Source organism: Coffea eugenioides, chromosome 5 (assembly GCF_003713205.1).
Source record: "Coffea eugenioides isolate CCC68of chromosome 5, Ceug_1.0, whole genome shotgun sequence".
Lineage (NCBI taxonomy): Eukaryota > Viridiplantae > Streptophyta > Magnoliopsida > Gentianales > Rubiaceae > Coffea > Coffea eugenioides.
This window is the reverse complement of record NC_040039.1, coordinates 25,682,472-25,695,374: the sequence shown is the minus strand read 5'-3', so window position 1 is coordinate 25,695,374 and position 12,903 is coordinate 25,682,472.

The window sequence follows — 12,903 nt, the reverse complement described above, 5'->3', positions numbered from 1 at the left end:
ATCTCTTGGTTTCTACTTTTCACTATATCAGTGTAACTTGGTGTTATTAATAAATTGGGGGTTGGTGTCCCCACCCTAGGGACGGGGTTTTGCCAAAAAAAAATTCATATTAAAAAATAGGAGGGTGTGTAATTAACTAATTAACAAAACTATCCTTGAAGCCATAATTTTTTATTTGACAAAAATTAAATACTCTTAATAGTAAGGATACAAATAAAAGGTTAGAAAATATTAAAAGTGTGTTAACACGACATGATAGTGCACCCAACCCTTGACTTTATAATTTATATAGATAGTGTAAAAAAGGTTTAATCTTTCCTGTACTGATAATAGATATTCTAGTCATGTGGATGCATCATATGTACAAAATTTCAAGATGAATTCAAATTTAGATTACTTGTCATGCTTATACATTGTCACTTATACTTATTTATTTAGTGAGTTTTGAGTTAATAGATTCGAATGGCTCATTTAAATCTAAATGTATATTAAAACTCAACTGTTCATGGGGTTAAGTAAATCCACTAATTATTTTTAAAGTTTGTTAGACATATTTACTATTATTTTCTTTTCTTTTAGTTTTTCCCTACTCTTTCTTTCTCCTTATTTAAAAAATTCAAGCAAAGTTTTCAATTATAATGTAACTAATTTCTCGTGTTAATACCTAAACCTTTTTAACTCTTGTAATATTTCATCAGCTGAAACTCATCACGATCACCATTTGTATTATGTCTAGAATGTTTTTGAAACATCTTCAATTATTGGGCCATTTTAAGATGACCAAATTTGCAAAAGGGGCCTCTGTTGTAATTTCAAAATGTTTTCTACCATCGTTTTTTTTTTGTCCCACAATAGGCTTTCACCCATTTACCGTATATCTTTTGGCTACCTCTCTCTACGGGCCTCCACTAAGCACTGTTGACTTTCTCTTTGTTGGGTTTGTGGGCCAACCCATTTGTGGACCAACCCACTTATACAACACTTGAGGGTTTCTCAAGTTCAAATAGAGAGTAGCAGCAGCAAGAAGAAATAAGAGCTTCGGTCCTTCGTGCAAGAGGAAAAGGAAAAAAGGCCAGCCGCCATTTTTTTTAGTGAGACAAAGAGAGAGAAAGGGCTAGAGAGAGAGAGAGGCTTCAAGGTCTTGATTGGAGGGCGATTCCAAGCCCGATTGAGATGAAATTTTACACACGTGGTTCTCTCATCAAGCTTTACTCATCTACCGATTCAGATTTCAGATTTTCTCTTCGTTTGGTAACACCTTTTCAAACCCACTTCTTTGACAGTTGTAGTTTTTGGGGGGTGATTTTGTAGCAAATTGGCTTGGTTGATATTGGGGCTATTATTGTCATCTGAATATTTCGAATAGACCTGTGTATTCCCATTATTGTGATAGTGGAGATTTTTTGACTGGACTAAGTCCCGTGGTTTTTCCCAATTGGGTTTTTCACGTAAAAATCTTGGTGTCCTGTGCCCTTTTATTTTTCTTGCATTTTATTATCACTATTGGTATTATCACTTGGTGATTTGGTTTATTCCTATTTTAACTGGTACTTGGGGAAAGAGAAATTTATCCTGGGCTAACTCTGATATTGTGTGCTGTACTAGTACCCCTTTCCCAATAAATGGTATCAGAGCAGTCAGGTTAGACTGCTCAATTGTACCTGTTAAAAATGGATGATTCGGATAGTGGTTGCATGATAAAATTAAATGCTACTAATTATTCGATTTGAAAGTCTAGAATGGAAGACTATCTGTATTGTAGAGATTTGTTTGAACCTGCTCTAGGGGATAAATGTAGACCAAGTGATATGAGTGACGAAAAATGGGCTAATATGCACAGGAAAACTGTTGGTAATATTAGAAAATGGATTGGTCAAAGTATTTTTCAACATTTTGCTAATGACACCAGAGCTGATATATTATGGAAAAGACTTGAGAGTATGTATGAAAGAAAGACAGGTTTGAATAAGGCCAGTTGTTTGAAGCAGATTACTCGAATGAGATATAAGGATGGGGAAGATATGACTGAACACTTGAGTAATTTTTAGGGATTGATAAACCAGGCAACTACATTAAATTTGAATCTGGATGATGAAGTGCAGGCTTTATTATTATTCAGTTCACTACCAGATAGTTGGGAAATCATGGTGGTCTCCATCAGTAATTCAGCTCCGAATGGTGTGTTGACCATAGCTATTGCAAAAGAGGCCGTAATGAATGAAGAGTTCAGGAGAAAGGAACAAGGAATTGTCTATGAGTCCCAGACCCTGGTGACAGAAAAGAAAGAAAGAAGAGGAAGAAGTAAAAGTAGAGGACCCCATAACAGGAATGACAAATCTAGAGGCAGATCTGAGTCACAAAAAAATGTTGCATGCTATTATTGTAAAAAGAATGGGCATTATATGAAGGAGTGCAGAATCCTAAAACGGGATCAGGCTGAGAAAAAGGGTAAGGCGAAGGAAAAAGATGATGAGGACACTACAGCAGTTGTGGCAGCTCATGATGACATGTTTGTGTTCTGTGATGATGGTCAGGTGAATATTATTCACTATGACAGTGATTGGGTAGTTGATTCAGGTGCATCATACCATGTTACTCCTCACAGGCATTTTTTCTCAACCTACACCGAAGGAGATTTCGGACGTGTTAGGATGGAAAATGAGGTCTCATGCAAAGTTGTTGGCATGGGAGACATATACTTGGACACAGATACCGGGTGTCAGTTGATATTGAGAAATGTCCGACATGTTCCTGATATTCGACTTAACCTTATTTCTACAGGAAAACTTGACGATGAGGGCTATTATAGCTCGCAAGGTGGAAGCAAATGGAAACTCAGCAAAGAAAATCTCGTTGTTGCCAGAGGAAAGAAGCACAGTACCCTCTATGTGATGCAAGCCAAGTTGAAGAAGAGAAAAGTCAATGCAGTTCATGATTCATCAATTGACTTGTGGTATAGGCAACTTGGGCACATAGGTGAAAAAGGGATTCAGACACGTTCGCAAACAGTTCCTACCTGAAATTAGAGGTAATGCACTTAAACCTTGTGTTGACTGCATTTATGGGAAACAACACAGAGTTGCATTTCAAAATTTTCCTCCATCTAGAAAATTGAATCCTTTAGAATTGGTGCACACTGATGTCTACTATATGAAAGATAAGTCTCTTGGTGGTGCTGTTTATTTTGTAACATTTATTGATGACTTTGCTAGAAAGGTTTGGTGTTTTGCTTTGAAATCCAAAGATCAGGTTTTGGATGTGTTTAAAGACTTTCACAGCAAAGTTGAAAGAGAGACTGGCAAGCAATTAAAGTGTGTACGTGCTAATAATGATGGTGAGTACAGAGGACCATTTGAAATCTATTGCAAGTCTCGTGGGATCAGATTGGAGAAGACTGTGCCAAAAACTCCTCAAGAGAATGGAGTAGTAGAGAGGATGAACAGATCCATCACTGAACGGGTCAGATGTATGCTCTCTAATGCTAAATTGCCAAAATCCTTCTGGTGTGAGGCAATGAGGGCTGCGGTCAATTTAATTAATCTTTCTTTATCAGTTCCTCTAGATGGTGACATCCCAAAAAGAGTATGGATGGGAAAAGATATATCTTTTAAGCACTTGAGAATTTTTGGTTGCCGGGCATTTGTTCATATTCCTAAAGATGAAAGGTCAAAACTTGATGTAAAATCAAAGCAGTGCATTTTCTTGGGTTATGAATATGAAGATTTTGGTTATAGGTTGTATGATCCTATTGAGAAGAAGGTGATCAGGAGCAGAGATGTTGTCTTCTTTGAAGATCAAACCATTGAAGACATTGATAAAGGTGACAACTCAAAATCCTCAGATGACATTCCTGCTAGCTCAAATTCAGATCCAGATCCAATTCCAGTACCTGTTGATTTTAATCAAGGGGGAGCTGAGATAGAGCAGAGAGAGGATATTAATGACGGTGATAATCCTACTACTGATGAACCTGAGCATGAGGCACCACCCACTCCACCACCGCCATCACAAGATGAGGTTAGGAGATCTACTAGAGAGAGGAGACCTTCTAACAGATATAATCCTCATGAATATGTATTGTTGACAGATGGAGGAGAGCCAGAGTCCTACGGTGAGGCTCTAGAGCATGAGAATAAAGAAGATTGGTTGCGAGCCATGCAAGAGGAAATTGTGTCCCTACATGAGAATCATACTTATGATTTAGTGAAACTACCTAAGGGTAAGAGAGCTCTAAAGAACAAATGGGTTTACAGGTTGAAAACTCAGGAGCACACCTTACAACCAAAGTATAAAGCAAGATTGGTTGTGAAGGGATTCAGTCAAAAGAAAGGTATAGATTTTGAAGAAATCTTCTCTCCTGTGGTAAAAATGTCCTCAATTCGAGTTGTTCTTGGTATTGCAGCCAGTTTGAATTTGGAGATCGAGCAACTTGATGTGAAGACAGCCTTCCTGCATGGCGACTTGGAAGAGGAGATCTACATGGAGCAACCGTAGGAGTTCAAAGAAAGTGGTAAGGAAAATCTTGTATGCCGTCTCAAGAAGACCTTGTATGGGTTGAAACAGGCACCGAGACAGTGGTATAAGAAGTTGGATTCCTTCATGACAGACCATGGGTACCACAGGACTACATCTGATCACTGTGTTTATGTGAAAAACTTTTCAGATGGTGATTTTGTTATTCTCTTGTTATATGTTGATGACATGTTGATTGTTGGTCGTGATACTGTGAAGGTTGACAGGTTGAAAAAGGAGTAAAGTAAATCTTTTGCAATGAAGGATTTGGGTCAGGCTAGACAGATACTGGGGATGAAAATCTCACGAGACAGGCAAAATGGGAAGCTTTGGTTATCTCAAGAAAAATATATTGAGAAAGTGCTCAATAGGTTTAACATGAGCAATGCTAAGGAAGTCTCAACTCCACTTGTAGGTCACTTTAAACTGAATATCAAGCAGTATCCTACAAGTGAGAAAGATAAAGAAGACATGAAGAAGGTTCCTTATGCTTCGGCCGTTGGTAGCTTGATGTATGCTATGATTTGCACCAGGCCAGATATTGCTCACGCAGTTGGAGTAGTCAGTCGGTATCTCTCTAATCCTGGTAAGGAGCATTGGAATGCTGTCAAATGGATTCTCAGGTATCTCAAGGAAACTTCTAGATTGTGTCTATGTTTCGGCAATGGTAAAACTATACTAGATGGATACACTGATGCAGACATGGCAGGTGATCTTGATAATAGGAAGTCCATATCTGGGTACTTGATGATTTTTACAGGGAGAGCAGTGTCATGGCAAAGTAAGTTACAGAAGTGTATCGCTCTTTCTAGTACGGAGGCAGAGTATATTGCAACCACTGAAGCATGCAAGGAGACTCTTTGGTTGCAGAAATTCCTTCAAGTGTTGGGTATGAAACAAGAGAAGTATAACCTTTATTGTGACAGTCAGAGCGCTATTCATTTGTGTAAGAACTCTACATTTCACTCTCGATCCAAACACATTGATGTGAGATATCATTGGATTCGGGAAGTACTGGATTCCAAGTTGTTGACACTTGAGAAGGTGCATACAGATGATAATGGTGCTGACATGTTTACCAAGGCTTTGCCTAAGGAAAATCTCTTGTTTTGTAGACAAGAAGCAGGTTTGGTGGAACCCCCCAAATGAGCTGGAGGGGGAGATTGTTGGGTTTGAGGGCCAGCCCATTTGTGGGCCAACCCACTTATACAACACTTGAGGGTTTCTCAAGTTCAAATAGAGAGTAGCAGCCGCAAGAAGAAATAAGAGCTTCGGTCCTTCGTGCGAGAGGAAAAGGAAAAAAAGCCAGCCGCCATTTTTTTGAGTGAGACGAAGAGAGAGAAAGAGCTAGAGAGAGAGAGGCTTCAAGGTCTTGATTGGAGGGCGATTCCAAACTCGATTGAGACGAAATTTTACACACGTGATTCTCTCATCAAGCTTTACTCATCTACCGATTCAGATTTCGAATTTTCTCTTCGTTTGGTAACACCTTTTCAAACCCACTTCTTTGACAGTTGTAGTTTTTGGGGGGGTGATTTTGTAGCAGATTGGCTTGGTTGATATTGGTGTTATTATTGTCATCTGAATATTTCGAATAGACCTGTGTATTCCCATTATTGTGATAGTGGAGATTTTTTGACTGGACTAGGTCCCGTGGTTTTTTCCAATTGGGTTTTCCACGTAAAAATCTTGGTGTCCTGTGCCATTTTATTTTTTTGCATTTTATTATCACTATTGGTATTATCACTTGGTGATTTGGTTTATTCCTATTTTAACTGGTACTTGGGGAAAGAGAAATTTATCCTGGGCTAATTCTGATATTGTGTGTTGTACTAGTACCCATTTCCCAACACTCTTATTGGTTCTGCCCACGGTAAACGGAAATAATCACTTTTCATCGTAGCCAGAACTGTACATTCATTGTGTCAAAAGTGTACATGAATTACCCCATGTATGACCCTCAATCCGTGTAGTGGTAGGAAATGGCTTGCTGGCAAATTTAATGTAATTCAATTGCAGTTCACTTGACTATTCTTGGTGCTGGGGTCTTCATCTTCTTTCATTGAATGCGGGGGCCTGTTGCGTGGGAAAAAAAACAAATGATTGTATGAATAGTAGTGTACAGCATCCAGCCAACAGGGACAAGAAACTATTTTCACAACCAAGTTACAATAAAGAAAGGATTAATAACTGCTACGATGAGCACAGCAGAAACAGGAGACCAGACGAGACTCCCCCAGCAACTAGATGAAATAGATGGCATTCTGAGATTAAGATTTGCTATACCCAAGAGCAAAGACAGCCCTCGAATAGGGATCAGAGCAACTGTCTCTTTGAGCAATCAACAACTGATGAGAGGTTGGGCTTTACAGGAAAGATGTTCTGGTCATAAGCTAATTGATGAACTAACAGCTATCAAACTCCTGATGAGTAAAGTTGCAGTTCACAATTTTGAGAAGATAGAAGTTCATGTCCAGAATAAGCAGACGTTCCATCTCATCTAGCAGCTAAAATCTCAGGATATGCGAGCGGTAACACTGTTGGAGGATATTCACTGCCTTAGGAACCTGTTTCGTATATGCTCCTTTTGCTTAGGTAACAGGAATATTAACCATATTAGTCATACAATTAGCGCTCATGCGTTAGACTTTTTTGTTGATCAGGAATTTTGGATTCCTTAGTGATAGTTATCACTGATTGTATAGTCCCCTCAAGTCTTTACTTGAAATTGTAAAGTGTTTGTTCATCTATAAAAGCACTTATCGTTTCGGAAAAAAAAAATCTTTCTTATACAATTAGTGTATATACCAACCAATTTGGATGCATCTTATATTATCTTAATTTGAATTTGAAAATCAAAATTTTGTCTATATGATATGTATCTAAACAAGCTAGTGCATATGCCATCAATGGATGAAAACTTTAATCTTCCTATTCTCTTCCCACTTCTTAAACCTTTCGCTTCTCTTGTTTGGAAAAAATGGCAAAAACTTTACCTAAAATGTAAAGGGTTAATTGCGCTAAACCACAATAAAGAAAAGAACTAATAAGATAAACTTCGACACCACAAACACAAGCTTCTACCCAAAAATGTTTCCTATAATACCACATTGTCTATGTACCATCTTTGAGATCAAATAACAATAAGGATTAGATTTGTTAATTGCATAAGTGATTTCCAAATTAGTAATTGTAAAAATTGGCCAATAAAACTAAAGATTTTTTTTAATGGGTGTCCAACGGACACTCGTTAACACACCTAAATTCTACCCAATCTATCATATATATATATACCACTAACAATTATTACCATCCTTTGTATTTATATACTTTCCCTAATTAATCTTATCTTTTCGAAAGTTTAATACCTAAATTACATCTTTGGGCATTGGTTATGCAGACACCAAAATTTTCATTTTATTTAATTCAATTTTAGCTTTATTTCTTATTATTTATTCTTATGTTTATTTTATTTTATTTTATTTTAGTTGACTAGGTTTGTAAAATGATAGTTAGTGTTTATTTATTTTAGTAAATTAGGTTCATCATTTTTTCTGTTTAAAACATTTTTGCATTAAATTTCTGAAAAAAGAAAAATCTCACAAAAATTTGTTTTCAATCTTTTTAAGTTCAATTTCTTCCAAATAAAATCTGCAAGGTAATTTTGTTTTGAAAAACAAAATAAAAAAATAAAAGAAAATGCAAAAATATGTGGAACACATACACAATAGCTAGGTAGAGTGCATGCAAATGGTACAAGTGTTCTCATTTTTTTGTTGACACCACAACATCTAGAGGATAGGTGGCTTGGACACTTGGAAACCTAGAAAAAATTTGAAAAAAAAAACAAACAAAAGAAAAAGGAAAAACAAGGGAGAAGCTACGGGAATCAGGGAGGAGGAACCAAGCAAAGAAAAAAGGGTTTTGAGCTGAGAAACGAAGCAAGAAAAAGAGGGGGGGTTGCGGAAGGAAAGAAAGAGCAAGGAAGCAAAGAAAAAGCATCGGGCAGCAAGGAGATTGAGAGGAAGAAACAACAGAAAGAAAAGAGAGGAAGAAACCAGAAAAGAAAACAAGGAGAGAGAGCTACGGGAAGTAAAAGAGACAAGCGAGGGAGGAGAGAAAAAGAGGGAGTGTGATGGTATCAAACAGTAACTAGGCAACAGAGCAGCTTCCAATGGATTGGTTTATGAGACTAGTGCAGAACAAAAGATTAATAACAGGAAGAATCAATAACGAACTGATGAATAACCCAATGAATTGATATTGATATTGATCAAATAAGTAGATTACAGAATTGGCGGAAAGAGGAAAGGAAATGACAGAATGAAGGAAAACAGAAAGAGAAAATGCTCAGGGAATGATCCCTTACAATAGCTAACAAAATCCTCCCCTTTCTACTACTGATCCTATCTTTATATAGAGTTAGCTAATAACTAGCTCCTCTGTCGCTTCCTAATCCAGCTCAGCCATGTGAGGGTTAACAGAATCCGTTGTAGAGCCGCTTGCTCAGAAGCTCACGTTGCTTGAGCTTGTTCCCAGGAAAGGCGTGATTCTTACCCCACGCCTCCACCTGCAATCTTCTTTATTTTGCACGTCTTCTTTACTTCATAAAGGCGTGATGCCAGTATTCCACGTCTGCCGTTTGCTTGAAGTTACTTACTTGAAGGCGCGGTACTTAATTTCACGTTTTTAGCTTCTCTTAGCTAACTTCTGCTCCATGACAATTGCTCCTCCTTCAATCAATCTTGTCCTCAAGATTGAAATTCAGGGAATTCCCTCCTTATCTTCTCTGCATCCTCTCAAGTAGCTTCAGCAGGAGTGGTTCCCCACCAGTGAATGAGCCAGTGTACTGCTGCTGCATTTCTCCTCTTGATGCTCCTGCGATCCAGGATTGCTGCTGGTGCCACCCTTAAATGTCCCTTTTCATCTAAGTTTGGTAACTGGAGCACCGGAGTTGTATTTTCCCCTACTTTTCTCTTTAGCAAGGATACATGAAACACAGGGTGAATCTTGGACCTTTCAGGTAGCTTAAGTTTATATGCTACCTCTCCTATCTTCTGAACCACTTGATAAGGGCCAAAATATTTAGCAGACAGCTTAGTGTTGCTCCTCAGCTCCACAGACATTTGTCTATATGGCTGTAACCTCAAGTAGACCCAATCCCCTACATTGAATGACCTTTCACTCCTACTTTGGTCAGCATAAAACTTTATTCTGTTTTGAGCTTCCTGCAAGTTGGTTTCGAGAATTCCATCCATCCTTTGTCGATCCTTCAGATGATCCTCCACTGTTGCTACTCTAGAATGAGAGTAGGGTTCTATTGCCAACTGAGGAGGAGCCATTCCATACAAGGCCTCGAATGGACTCATCTGAATGGCTGTGTGGTAGGTAGTGTTATACCACCACTTAGCAAGGGAGAGCCATGCATTCCATCTTTTTGGCTCCAAATGTGTCATACACCTTAAGTACATTTCCAGCACTTGATTTACCCTCTCAGATTGGCCATCTGTTTGGGGATGATAGGCAGTGCTTAATTTCAAGTCCGTACCCAACAAGGTGAAGAGTTCAGTCCAGAATTGACTGGTGAACACTTTGTCTCTGTCAGATAGCATGCTTAAAGGAATCCCATGTAGCTTGCAGATGTGATCCAAAAAGAGTCTGGCTACCATGGGAGTATCAAAAGGATGTGAGAGGCTGATGAAATGGGCTGATATGGTGAGTCTGTCCACCACCACCATAATAGTGTCCTTTTTCTCTGATATTGGCAGCCCTTCAATAAAATCCATTGTGACATGACTCCATGAGTACTGTGGTACAGGAAGAGGTTGCAGGAGTCCAGGATAAGCAACGTGCTCATCCTTACATTTCTTGCATGTGTCACACTGTAATATGGTATCCTTGATATCCCTGTGCATCCCTGGCCAATGGAACAGCTGCTTGGCTCTTAAGTAGCTAGCCTGGATTCCAGAATGACCTCCAAGTTGTGAACCATGTATTGCAGCAATGATTTTCTTCCTTACATCTCCTTTTGAGCCAAACACTATCCTGCCCTTGTATCTGAGCACTCCATCCTGATAAGAGTGTTCTGATGTGTGACGGCCCCATCTCTCCTTAAGGCGAACCAAAGGAGTCAACAGACCGCCTGCCCAACTCTCGCCGGGACTCACTCACTCACTACAATCCTCAATTCAATTACAATATAAATCTCAAATATACATCAAATGTTCCTCAAATGCACATATCATAAGCGAAGCAATACTTCTCAATTGCACTACAAACTAAAACCTCAAGAGATGAAAAGCAATACAAATACCCCGAATAACACAAAGGTCCTTAGTTCTCACATAATTACAAGTACAATTGCAGTCTCAAATATTACACAAGGTCGAACTAAAACTTCAACGGTATAGGAGATAATCCAACCATTCACATGGAGCACTTTAATATCAATGCTTCCGTCACTTCAAGCCCTGTGGAGGGGAATAAAATAGTTTTGGGGTGAGCTAGAATCTCAGCGAGTAACCAGTAAAAGCAGTCATCAAATCAGTTTCTCAATAGTTCATTTCAATGATGTCATGAATCAGTAATCCAATGTACGTTTATCGCTCTCGTGAGCCAGTGAAATCATTGTACTTAGCATCCAACGCTCAAATAGATCATTTAACATTGAAACGGTGATAGGGAGCCCGCTGGTGCTCCAGATGAACATTAAACGTTGGTGGAAACGTTGGTTCTAAGCACTGGACTTCCCAAGAACTCATTGAAGCCAAATCATGTCATGAACTCACATGCAAACACACATGATATGCAATCGAGTAAATAATGCAAGAAACAGTTCATAAGTAGCTTTGAAAATAGTTTGGGGTCACTCACCAACACGGTTCACAATCCATCATAGACAGTTCCTCGATCAAGTCCAAGCTTTTCAACTCAAACTCAAAGCCCAAACATTCTCAAAGATCGGACAGCATTTCCCCTTATTTTCTTTATTTTCCCAACCTACAAACATTCACCAAATCCATAACTATCAACCACAATCACCTATACGATTAACAAGAAATAAAAGACATCCAATTGGGCCACAAAACCCTTCAATTAAAGCCAATTGAAAGCTTAAAAGCCCACCATTAGAAAACCCCCAAATTAAACCCTAGAAACCGGAATTTTCGCACAAATCAGAAATTTTCCGCAAACAATCGTATCCAACGTATACAAGTTCCATTTTACACCACAACAAGCTATCATTCCAAGACCAATGAACCATAATCATATAAAATCAGAAAAATCCCCAATAACTCAGAAATTGGTCCAACTCTTCTTAAAATCATAAAATCATCCACAATATAGCATCTCTAACTTTTACAAGCCACTAATTACCCAAGATTAGAACCAAAAGAGAATTTCTTAACAACTCACCTTATAACTCAAGAAAGATAGCACCTTAAAGCTTCCCCTTCCAAAACAACTCCACCAAAAGCTTTAAACCTCCTTTGTACATACTTGTATGGAGTATTTGCCAAAACCATCGGTGAAATCTCAAGATTTGGACAAGAAATTAAAACTAGAAAAATGAAGAACTTTGCTCTCTTATTTCTCTCCCAAACAGCCGGCCAAGCAAGGAGCAAAAAGTGAAGATATTTTAGCCAAAAACAAGATAAGAAGGAAGAAAATTAGCTGTTCAAAATTGATGGCCGACATGCCACATCACAATCCGACCGGAATCTGGTCGGATTCTTGGCCGGATTCAAGGCAGTGGCAAAATCATTTTTTTTTTCAAAACTCCAAGGCAATCCGGCCAGGTATCCGGCCAGAAACTGGTCGGATTTCCGGCCGGATTCGCCAAAAACATAGCGAACCAGATTTTTTTTTCTTTTTTTTTTTTGTTTTCCGAGCATCATATGATGGATTACTAGGTGTGAGTATTAGCTGTCTGACCAGGTTCTGTACTTCTTCATCCCCTTGATAGCTTCCTATAACCTCATTCATCCACTCAGGAATGACACACATCAGCTCAGTACAATCTCCTTCCTCTTTGCTTGCCCTCCTGGACAGAGCATCTGCTGCTACATTTTCTTTCCCTTTTCTGTATTGAATCTCATAGCTAAGTCCTAGCAGCTTGGTGAGCCATTTCTGCTGAAGTGTTGTAGTGATTCTTTGGTCTAGGAGGTACTTAAGACTCTAATGGTCAGTCTTAACAATGAAGTGACCCCCTTCCAGGTAGTGCCTCCATTTAGTAACAGCAGTTACCAAGGCTAAAAATTCCTTTTCATAAATAGACATTCCCAGGTTCCTGGGACCCAGGCTTTGGCTCAAGAATGCTATCGGTCTCCTGTTCTGCATCAGCACTGCTCCAATTCCTCCATAGCAAGCATCAGTTTCTACTTCAAATGG